The following is a 10,068-nucleotide window of genomic DNA, read 5'->3' as shown; positions in this document are numbered from 1 at the left end:
TGCAACAGAGAGACAGAGCCTTTCATCTCAATGACCACATCCGCTACAGGTCCCTTCGCAACCGAGTCATCCGCGAAATACGCACTGCAAAGAAGTCCCACTACCCAACCAAATTACAACACCTGAAGCAGACCAACATTAGTCAATGGTATGGTAAGCTTAAAGAACTCTGTAGACTAAACAATAAGACACACCCCCCTCCCCTTCCTTAGCCATCTCACTAATGTTGACGCAGCTGAACAATCAAATAACCATTTCGCTACTATATGCCAGACGCTCCCCCGGCTTGACACAACCACTCTCCCTGCTTATCTACCAGCCCCCCTTCCCACTGACTTCGTAGAAGAATTTGAAGTAGCAAAACGCCTGGACAAACAAAAATTAAAACGCTCTACCACCCCCATTGACTTACCAATGAAACTCTTCAAGGAGTTCTCCCCGGAGCTTGCTAAACCCCTATGCTCCATCATCAAATACCTTCTCTCAGTCAAGCAGATGCAGCTGACTGGAACCTCTTATGTATCACCAGTGCCCCGATCCAAGCAACCCCGCAATCCTTAAATCAGCTACGACCTATTGCAATCACCCCCCAATACCAGCCTAATCACTTATGAGGATTTTGTGTTCGACTGGAAGCTTATGCTGATATTGCAGGAGTGCGTAGACCCTCAGCAATTTGGCAACACAAGCTTCCTCCACCACTCACTGTCTTGTCAGCTTTCCCCGTTACATATACCGCCATCTCGAGGAACGAAAAAGCGGCGTCTGTGGCTGCTTGGCCTTCATTGGTTCACTTTCAAGCATTCGACCCTAGTCGACCACAATATAATCATCAAGCAAAGCTATTGACCCCACTGCAGGCTTCGAGGAGAAGTCTTATACCATAAGCTGAACTTCACTCAGTGACCGACGCCAAGCTGTACGCTTCGAGGCTGTCTCCACCTTTCAGTCACTCACCTGTGGCGTCCCCCAAGGCACCAAGATGGGACCACTCTGCTTCCTTATGCTCATCAATGATGCCCTAAGAGAAACCCCTGCTCACTGGAAATATGTCAACGACTCAACCATTGGGATCAGCGTCAACAATTCTGCTCCCAACTATACCGCCCTTCAGGATTTATTGAACAGTCTCCAAAACTGGGCCACCAACAACCATGTCACCATCAACCATACCAAGACCATGGTTATGCACATCAACCTTTCCTCCGACATTGTCCCACCTCCTTCCATTACTCTAGGTCCGAACACACTCCAGGTTGTAGATTCCACGAAGCTCCTCGGCGTCACCACCAGACAACAAACCTAAATTAGGAAGCCGTGGTTTGGTTGTCTCAAATCCTCCAGTTTCCGTCTCCACCTCCTCCATAAACTCAAGTCCCACTCAGGTTCCTGCACCCAAACTCCTCAGTATTTACAACATTCACTCTTCCCAAGCTCACCCTATGCCTCCCCACCTGGTGGCCTCTAAATGCCACACAGCGTAAACACCTGAAAAAAGTGCAAAGAGGCATTTTGGTGTCTCTCCTTCCTACTCCACATATCCAAGAAGCGCTCCTTTTGCTGACCCTTTCCTAGCTCTCACTGACCATCACCCGACCTCATCTGCAAATTTGGTAAGCTTCTACACCATCCTCGACACCGGCTCCTCTCTACCCACAGGTCCTGATGAAAATTGCTGTGACACACATCCAGCCCATGCATTGCACAACAGTGATGCTTCATAGAACATTGATTACAACCATTGTAAAATTATCAATAACTGATAAACCAGTTATTCACTCCCAGTAAACTACTACTCCTTGCACTGTCACTATGTTGAAATGAACTGTAGTTTGAGCTTTTCGCCATCTAGTTATTATATGTCTTATTTGTGTCACTTATGTAACTTGTATATTATTTGTAATTCGAAACCCATTCCCCAAATATGTAACTGTATATTTTCAGCCTTCTGGCTGCCAAGCTCTTTCAATAAACCGTTAATTATTATTATTATTATTTATTATTACACACACACACACACACACACACACACACCAAAAAACATTTCTGTGTTAATTTGGGACCCCTGATATTATCCCTCGAATTAACAAGTGTTTTACCAGAAGAATGTACAAGTAACCTGTACACAAGGTTGTTGTACTGTATGTTATTAAAAATGAAATATTTAGTTAGAATATGAAGGCAAGACCGTGTTGTTATTGTTGTGTGTGTGTGTGTGCATGCAACTGAAAAGGTATAAGGATAGTCTTAGGATAAACCTGAAAAAGTGCCAAATCGACCCCCCTTACCTGGGATACGATTACTCCACACCGTAGCTTGGAGGAGCACCACACAAAAAGGTGTCAATATTTTCGAATTAGCCCGACCGCAAACCAAGGCAGAGAAGCGCCAACGGCGGAAAGACGCTGTCCCCGCCCCTCCCGCAATAGATGTAGCCCTCCTCATGTGCAACATCCCTGAACGATACTGCCTGTCCCGTATCGGCCTCTCTAGTCCATGATTATAAAAACCACGACCATCTGGAAAACGATGTCGCTTTACTCTGTCAGCCGGACGGCGGTTGCGCGCTAGCCAAGCACCAGCGTTCGAACTTTCACGCCTCGGTAAACTGTATCACCGGACTCGCAACAAGGCACGAAGGGCCCACGATCACTTGTCTAATATACTATAGGACTAGCCGTGTGTCTGTCTGTCGGTCTGTCTGTCTATCTGTCTGTCTGTCTGTCTGTTTTAGGCAGCCGAAACGGCACAATTTTTTTTCATCAAATTTGATGGAAAAATCGCCAAAAAAAAAAAAAATCGTAGAGTGGAACAAACCTGGTCCCATGTCGTTGGTTTCTTTAGGAAGACATTAATTAACCATTATATTTATGCTGGAAAACAACGCAAGTCTACGGACTTAGCGCACCCTCATTCGCTGTGCACTGTCAGCCCACGATTGCAGTTATTGTACGGCTCCCTCCTCCTCCCCCCACTTTTTTTCTTACCCTACTTTTTTTTAATGTGATTTGGATTAGTAAAAGAAAGAAGATGAGTAAATAGAGGAATAAAGAAGGGGAAACAGAAAATAGTTAGAGATAACAGGTGGGGGTGCTGGTGGTAGAGTGGTACCGCTCTTGCCTTCGCAAGCTAGATGTCACGAGTTTGATTCCCGGGCCGGTGGAAGTTGTTTGGACATACTTCCTAGCCCCCATTAGTCCCTGTTCACCTAGCAGTAAAGTAGGTACCTGGTGTAAATCGAAAGTTGCGAATTCATATTCAGGGACAAATTGTTGGGGCTTCCAATTACTTGGTGACATAAACCATTGACTCTTCAGGCTTCTATGCCCTTGACTCTTCTGGCTTCTACGCCCTTAACTCATAAGACATAAAGGCAAGCATGAACTTAGCATGCTTCCCTGTTGGGCACTGTAAACGCTTCTGCGCTTCACCTTACACAAGGATATAGGAGTGTGCCCATTAAAAAAAAATAAAATAAAAAATACAGGTGGGGGGAGCTGAGTTTCATCATGCATCTGGATGCGCAGTTTCAATGTTACCAGACCATTTTCGGACCTTACAGCTACAGTTTGTACAGTATACTTATTCTTGTGGCTGACTGTACATGGAAAAGGAGAAGAGAAAAAAAGATAATAACAGGAATACATGGAGAAGATAGAAAGGGAGAAGAGAAGGAGAAGAAGAGACACTGAAGCATTATTATCCTTAAGAGGCGAGGAAAGGAGATGGGAGAGAGGGATAGTGAGAGGTGGAGGTATGAATGGAGGGATGGAAGGACAGAATAAGAATGATATAGAAAGATAGTAGAGAAGGAGACAAAGGAAGGACAGCGATAAGTATTGGGATGATAACATGTAGAAATTAGTCGGTTAAATGTAGGTAAAAAGTGTAAGAATAATGGGATAAAATATAAAGAAGAAAAAGAAACTTATTATAACAATCACGACCATGATTATAACAACCACGACCATGATCATAACCACGATAATGATTATAACAACCACGACTACGATTATAGCAACCACGACTATGATTATAACACCCACGAGCATGATTATAACAACTAATACCATGATCAAAACCACGACCATAATTATAACAACCACGTCCATGATTGTAACAACCACGACCCTGATTATAATAACCACGACCATTAATATAACAACCACGACTATGATTATAACAACCATGACTATGATTATAACAACCAAGACCATCATTATAACAACCACGACAATTATTATAACAACCACGACCGTGATTATAACAACCACGACCATGATTAAAACAACCACGACTATGATTATTACAACCATGACTATGATTGTAACAACCGCGACCATCATTATAACAACCACGACCATGATTATAACAACCACGACTATGATTATGACAACCACGACCATGACTGTAACAACCACGACTATGATTATAACAACCACTACCATGATTATAACAACAACGACTATGATTATAAAAACCACGACCATAAATATAACAACCACGACCATGATTATAACAACCACGACTATGATTATAACAACCACGACCATGATTATAACAACCACGACTATGATTATAACAACCACGACCATGATTATAACAATCACGAATATGATTATAACAACCATGACTATGATTATAACAACCACGACCATCATTATAACAACCACGACTATGATTCTAACAACCACGACCATGATTATAACAACCACGACCATGGTTATAACAACCACGACTATGATTATAACAACCAAGACGTAACAACCGACCATCATTATATAACACCCGACCATGATTAAAACCACGACTATGATTATAACAACCACGACCATGATTATAACAACTACGACCATGATTATAACACCCACAACCATGATTATAACAACCACGACTATGATTATAACAACCACGACTATGATTATAACAACCACGACTTAACAATCACGACCATGAATATAACAACCACGACTATGATTATAACACCCACGACTATGATTATAACAACCACGACCATGATTATAACAACCACGACTATGATTATAACACCCACGACTATGATTATAAGAACCACGACTATGATTATAACAACCACGACCATGATTATAGCAACCACGACTATGATTATAACATCCACGACCATAAGTATAGCAACCACGACCATGATTATCTCATATACTATAGGAATAGCCGTGTGTCTGTGTGTGTGTCTGTTCTGGGCAGCCGAAACGGCACAATTGTTTTTCATCAAACTTGGTGGAAAAATTGCACAATAATTCGTAGAGTGGAACAAACCTTGTCCCATGTCGATGGTTTCTTTCGGAAGGCATTAATTAACCATTTTTTTTACGCTCGCTGTACGCTGTCAGCCGGACGGCGAACCAGGCACGAAGGGCCCACCATCACTTGTCTCTACTGTGTAAGTATGGCAACAACCACACAGGTATTAATAAAGACAACAATAACATTAAAACAACTACAACAACCACACAGGGATTGACAAAGGCAACTGTAAGATTACAACAACTACAACAACCACAGGCATTAATAATGGCAAAAATGAAATTACAACAACCAAAACAACCACAACAACCACATAGTTATTAATAATGGCAAAAATAAAATTACAACAACGACAACAACCACAACAACCACACAGGCCTTAATAAATACAAAAAATTGCATTGCAATAATTACCACAACCACAACAACCACACAGGCATTAATAAATTCAGAAATTAAAATCACAACAACTACAACAACAACAACAACAACATAAGCATTGACAAAGACAGGAAATAACATTACAACAACCACAACAACAACAACTACACAGGCATTAATACAGACAGAAAATAACATTAAAGCAACTACAACAACCACAACAACCACACAGGCATTAATAAACGTCAAAACAACATTACGACATTGGGATAATACTGTCCTTGTTATGTATTCTCCAAATCGTTAGCGTTACAATATTGCATCGTTCTCTCCTGACATAGGCAATGGTTAACTACAGAAGATTGTGGCGTTAAGGTTGAATACCACTAAGAATCGCCAGAGATTATTACCTTTAACTCGATATTATTACATTGTTCCTCTGCCACCACCCCCAAGAAATAATAAAAATAAAAATAACTTTTGGTGTTAGACCAACCATGTTTCCCGTCATCTCTTTCTCCTCCTCCTCCTCCTCCTCCTCCTCCTCCTCCTCTTGCTGTCCCTTCTCCTCCTCCTCCTCCTCCTCCTCCTACTCTTCCTACTCCTCATCATCTTTTTCCTACTCTGTATTGAAGATTGAGTTTCAGAAGTGTGCTGGTTCCCTTCCTGGGGTGAATCTAACTGGGCATATATTTAATGCCATTCAACTTTTTTTTACGCAAAATTTTCTCACTAAAAATAATTGTTAAAAAAAATTGCATTACACTCACATAGTTCTCATTAATACGCTAAATACGTATGTCACACTTAAAAACAGCTTTCTCTCACACTTAAAACAACTTTCCCTCATACTCAAAAACAACTTTCTTTCACACTTTAAAACAACTTTCCCTCATACTCAAAACAACGTTCTTTCACACTTTAAAACAACTTTCCCTCATACTCAAAAACAACTTTCTTTCACACTTAAAAACAACTTTCATTCACATTCAAAATCACTTCCTCTCACATACAACAACTTCCACACACACACACACACTCACACACTCAAATCAACCCACTAACAAACAAGCTGAATTATAGTACAGTACCATGAGACAGCTAACTATCACCTATTTTGGTAACAATTATTTCCACACTCACACTCAAACAATCGTGTCAGGTAACACGGTGGACAGGTGTAACGATAATTAAGGCCCCGTTAAAATGCCCATTAGCCTTGCTGTAGTGGCTTAATAGATTATTCGGGATAATAACACTAGCCACGATGGTTATCAAGAGGAATGGCGCGAAGAGTTAATATTTGAGCACCATTGATTACTTACCAGGAGTGAAGTAAGGGTGCGGGGGGAGGGAGGGGTGGGGGAAGTGTTGAAGGAGGAAGATGACGGAGTGAGTGGGGAGGGAGAGAGTAAGGGAGGTAGTGAGAAAGGGTGAGTGGGAGAGGATAAGGTTGTGGTAAGGGATGTGAGAGTGACGGGTGTGGGGTGGGAGGGGTTGAGAGAGGATTGAATTTGATTTTGCCGCTTACAGCGGCTACTTTATTGTGCACCCCACACTCATCCTGTGAGAGGTAGCTCAAAACGATTACAGAGTAGAGTTTACAACGGGTCATAATAATTAACCCCCGTTGTCAGGATATAATGGCACAGTATTTCAATTACATTATTTTTTTAGCTCTATACATAAAGGGTAACTTATTCACAACTGCGTGAGTACAGGCGTGTGAGGCATTATGTCTGGCCGCACACTTTGTTATTCACAATTGCGTGAGAAGTATTCAAGCACATTGTGTATTTGTTTCTATACATGAGAACTGATATAGTTACTAAGTGCAAAAAAGTGAATACAATCTTATTGTATCGGCTATCTTGCCATTAGAGATGAAGTGTTATGCCATTTCACACAGTGTGCTTGGACCTGTTCCTAAAAGGTTCTATCTTCACACAGTCGAGGACGTAGTGTTCAAGTGTGTGGTTATATGTCTGGCCACACACTTAACATTTAGTCTTGTTTACATCTGCTTGAGGAACATACTGCCTGAGGTACTTATATCCTAACCTTTATCTAGCGGTTACAACATCTTGTAATCTAGTGATCTTGTTACTTGCTCCATATACATGTTTCACTTGATACATTTCATCATGGTAAACCATGGATCGACTACTGCCTGTTTGCACTTGTCTACTTCCGTCAAATTCACCAATAAGTTCTTTCCTAATTACAGTTTTAAGGGTTCTTTTTGACAGACCCAAATTGTATTCAACGGTGTCTTTGTTAGAAACGAGTTTGGCGAAGGCATCATGTTTTATGAGGCCTATATGAGAGGGGATCCACAACAGTTTGACCTTGACACCCCGGTCAACAAGGTACGCATATGTGTGTCTGGCTTCAGAGACAAGAGCGTGACACCTTGAGTTGAGGGTGTCAAGGGCAAGTAGTGAAGTTTGAGAGTCAGTGATGTTGAGACTGTCACTGACAGTGGTTTCAAGGAATTTAATAGCTGTGAGTATGGCAACTAATTCAGTTTGTAGAGTGGATGCTCAGTTGTTAATTCTAACTCCTTTCTCAATTATATTACAGTCAGGTTGAGTCACAACAATAGAGCACTTCCAGCCCTCCCACAGGCGGTGTTAAGAGATCCATCAGTGTAGATGGTCTGTGTGATATTATCATCAGTCTGTAGAGTGTGTATGTGTTCAAGAGCTCTCAATTTGGCAGTGTGTTGGAGATAAATACTTTGTATAATTAATTTTTTAAGCGGATATGTTGGTATTGTGGTATCGAAGGGAACTGTCAGCCAGGGTGGCTGGAGGCGCTGTTGTATCTCAACTTTTTTCAGGTGGTCCAGTCCAAACATCTTCATATGTGTAGCTGTAGTTTGGATCCATTTAAACTCACCAGTCCCATGGTTCATACATTCTAGCAATTTTAAGAAAACAATGTTATCAGGATCACCACGCAGAAGCCTCAGGGCTATCATGAGGTTGAGTTCGATTATTCTATCTTTAACACTGGGTATTTCTAGTTCTTTCCTCATATTAAGCACTTCAGTGCTCATGGGACATCATACGATAATTCTCAGGGTTTTATTTTGCATTTTCTCGAGCTTGTCAATGCCTTTCCCGTCACAAAGGACCAGGGCTGGTACGTGGTAATCTATCAGAGATATAGCCTAGGAACATTGTTTTAACAACTCTTACATTAACACCATAATGTGGGTTGTATCCCACCCCACTTCTAAGAGGTTTCAGTCTGTCAGTACATTGGTGGGTTAGCTGTTGTATGGCAGGTAAGGTACAAGGGGCGGAGACACCAAGATATTTAAAAACATGTCAATTATGTTGTTACCTATCTTGAACTTGGCGGAGCCGCGTTTGCGGTTACCAACGTATTTGTTGAACACCTTAATTTTCTCAGTGGAGACAGTAAGACCGAGGTTCTCGCAGGCTGCGTGTACATGGTTCAGGGTGGTTTGTATCTCTCGATGAGTTTTATTATGGATAAGAATGTCATCAGCATAGCTGGTTATGATATTGATGGGGTTGTCTGGTATTTAATTTAATAATGCATTCATAAGAACATTGAAAAAAGTGGGACCAAGTACTTCACCTTAGGGCAGAGGTTCTCAACCAGGGGGGAATTCCCCCGAGGGGGGGAATTCAGGTTTTCAGGGGGGGGGGGAAACTGATTCGGGAGCAAGAGATATGTTCGATGAGAAATCAATCACAGAATTTTGGCCCTTGATGTGCGATTCCTATCCAAAAGTGGCAGAAAGAGCTATCCGTGCATTGCTTCCGTTTGTGTCGACATATCTTTGTGAGTCAGGCTTTTCAACTCTGTTGCAAATTAAAACGAAGCAACGTAGTAGATTAGAGGTAGAAAATGACCTGCGTTGTGCCCTTTCAAGCACTCCTCCGCGTATCCCAGAATTGGCGAAGAAAAAACAATCACAGGTTTCTCATTGACTGTAATCTTCATCTGAATAAAATTAATTACAAATTTACAATATCCTGGTATTCTATTGAACTTTTTGTTTATTGCATTATGCTTCAGTTTGGTCTGTTAAGTAATTCATTATAAATATATAAAAAACTATTTTACTTTTATTCAAGTTTTATAAATCCATCAACATTTTCAATCGGCATTTAATTTGTAAAACTCCACTATAAAAATAATCCATGTAAAATTGTAAATGTATATGTACTAATATGGAAAAAATAAAGGATTTTCAGTATTATATGCATATTATTTGGAATGCACTTTTTGAGGCAGACAATCTTGGAAAGGAGGGGGGAATGACATTCTGACATATGGTGAAAGGGGTGCATGGGGCAAACAAGGTTGAGAACCACTGCCTCAGGGGATGCCAAGTTGCATATCTTTAACTTCACTTTTGTAACC

The sequence above is a fragment of the Homarus americanus genome, unplaced genomic scaffold (assembly GCF_018991925.1).
Source record: "Homarus americanus isolate GMGI-L3 unplaced genomic scaffold, GMGI_Hamer_2.0 scaffold7626, whole genome shotgun sequence".
Taxonomy (NCBI): Eukaryota; Metazoa; Arthropoda; class Malacostraca; order Decapoda; family Nephropidae; genus Homarus; species Homarus americanus.
Note: the sequence above shows the minus strand (reverse complement) of the source record.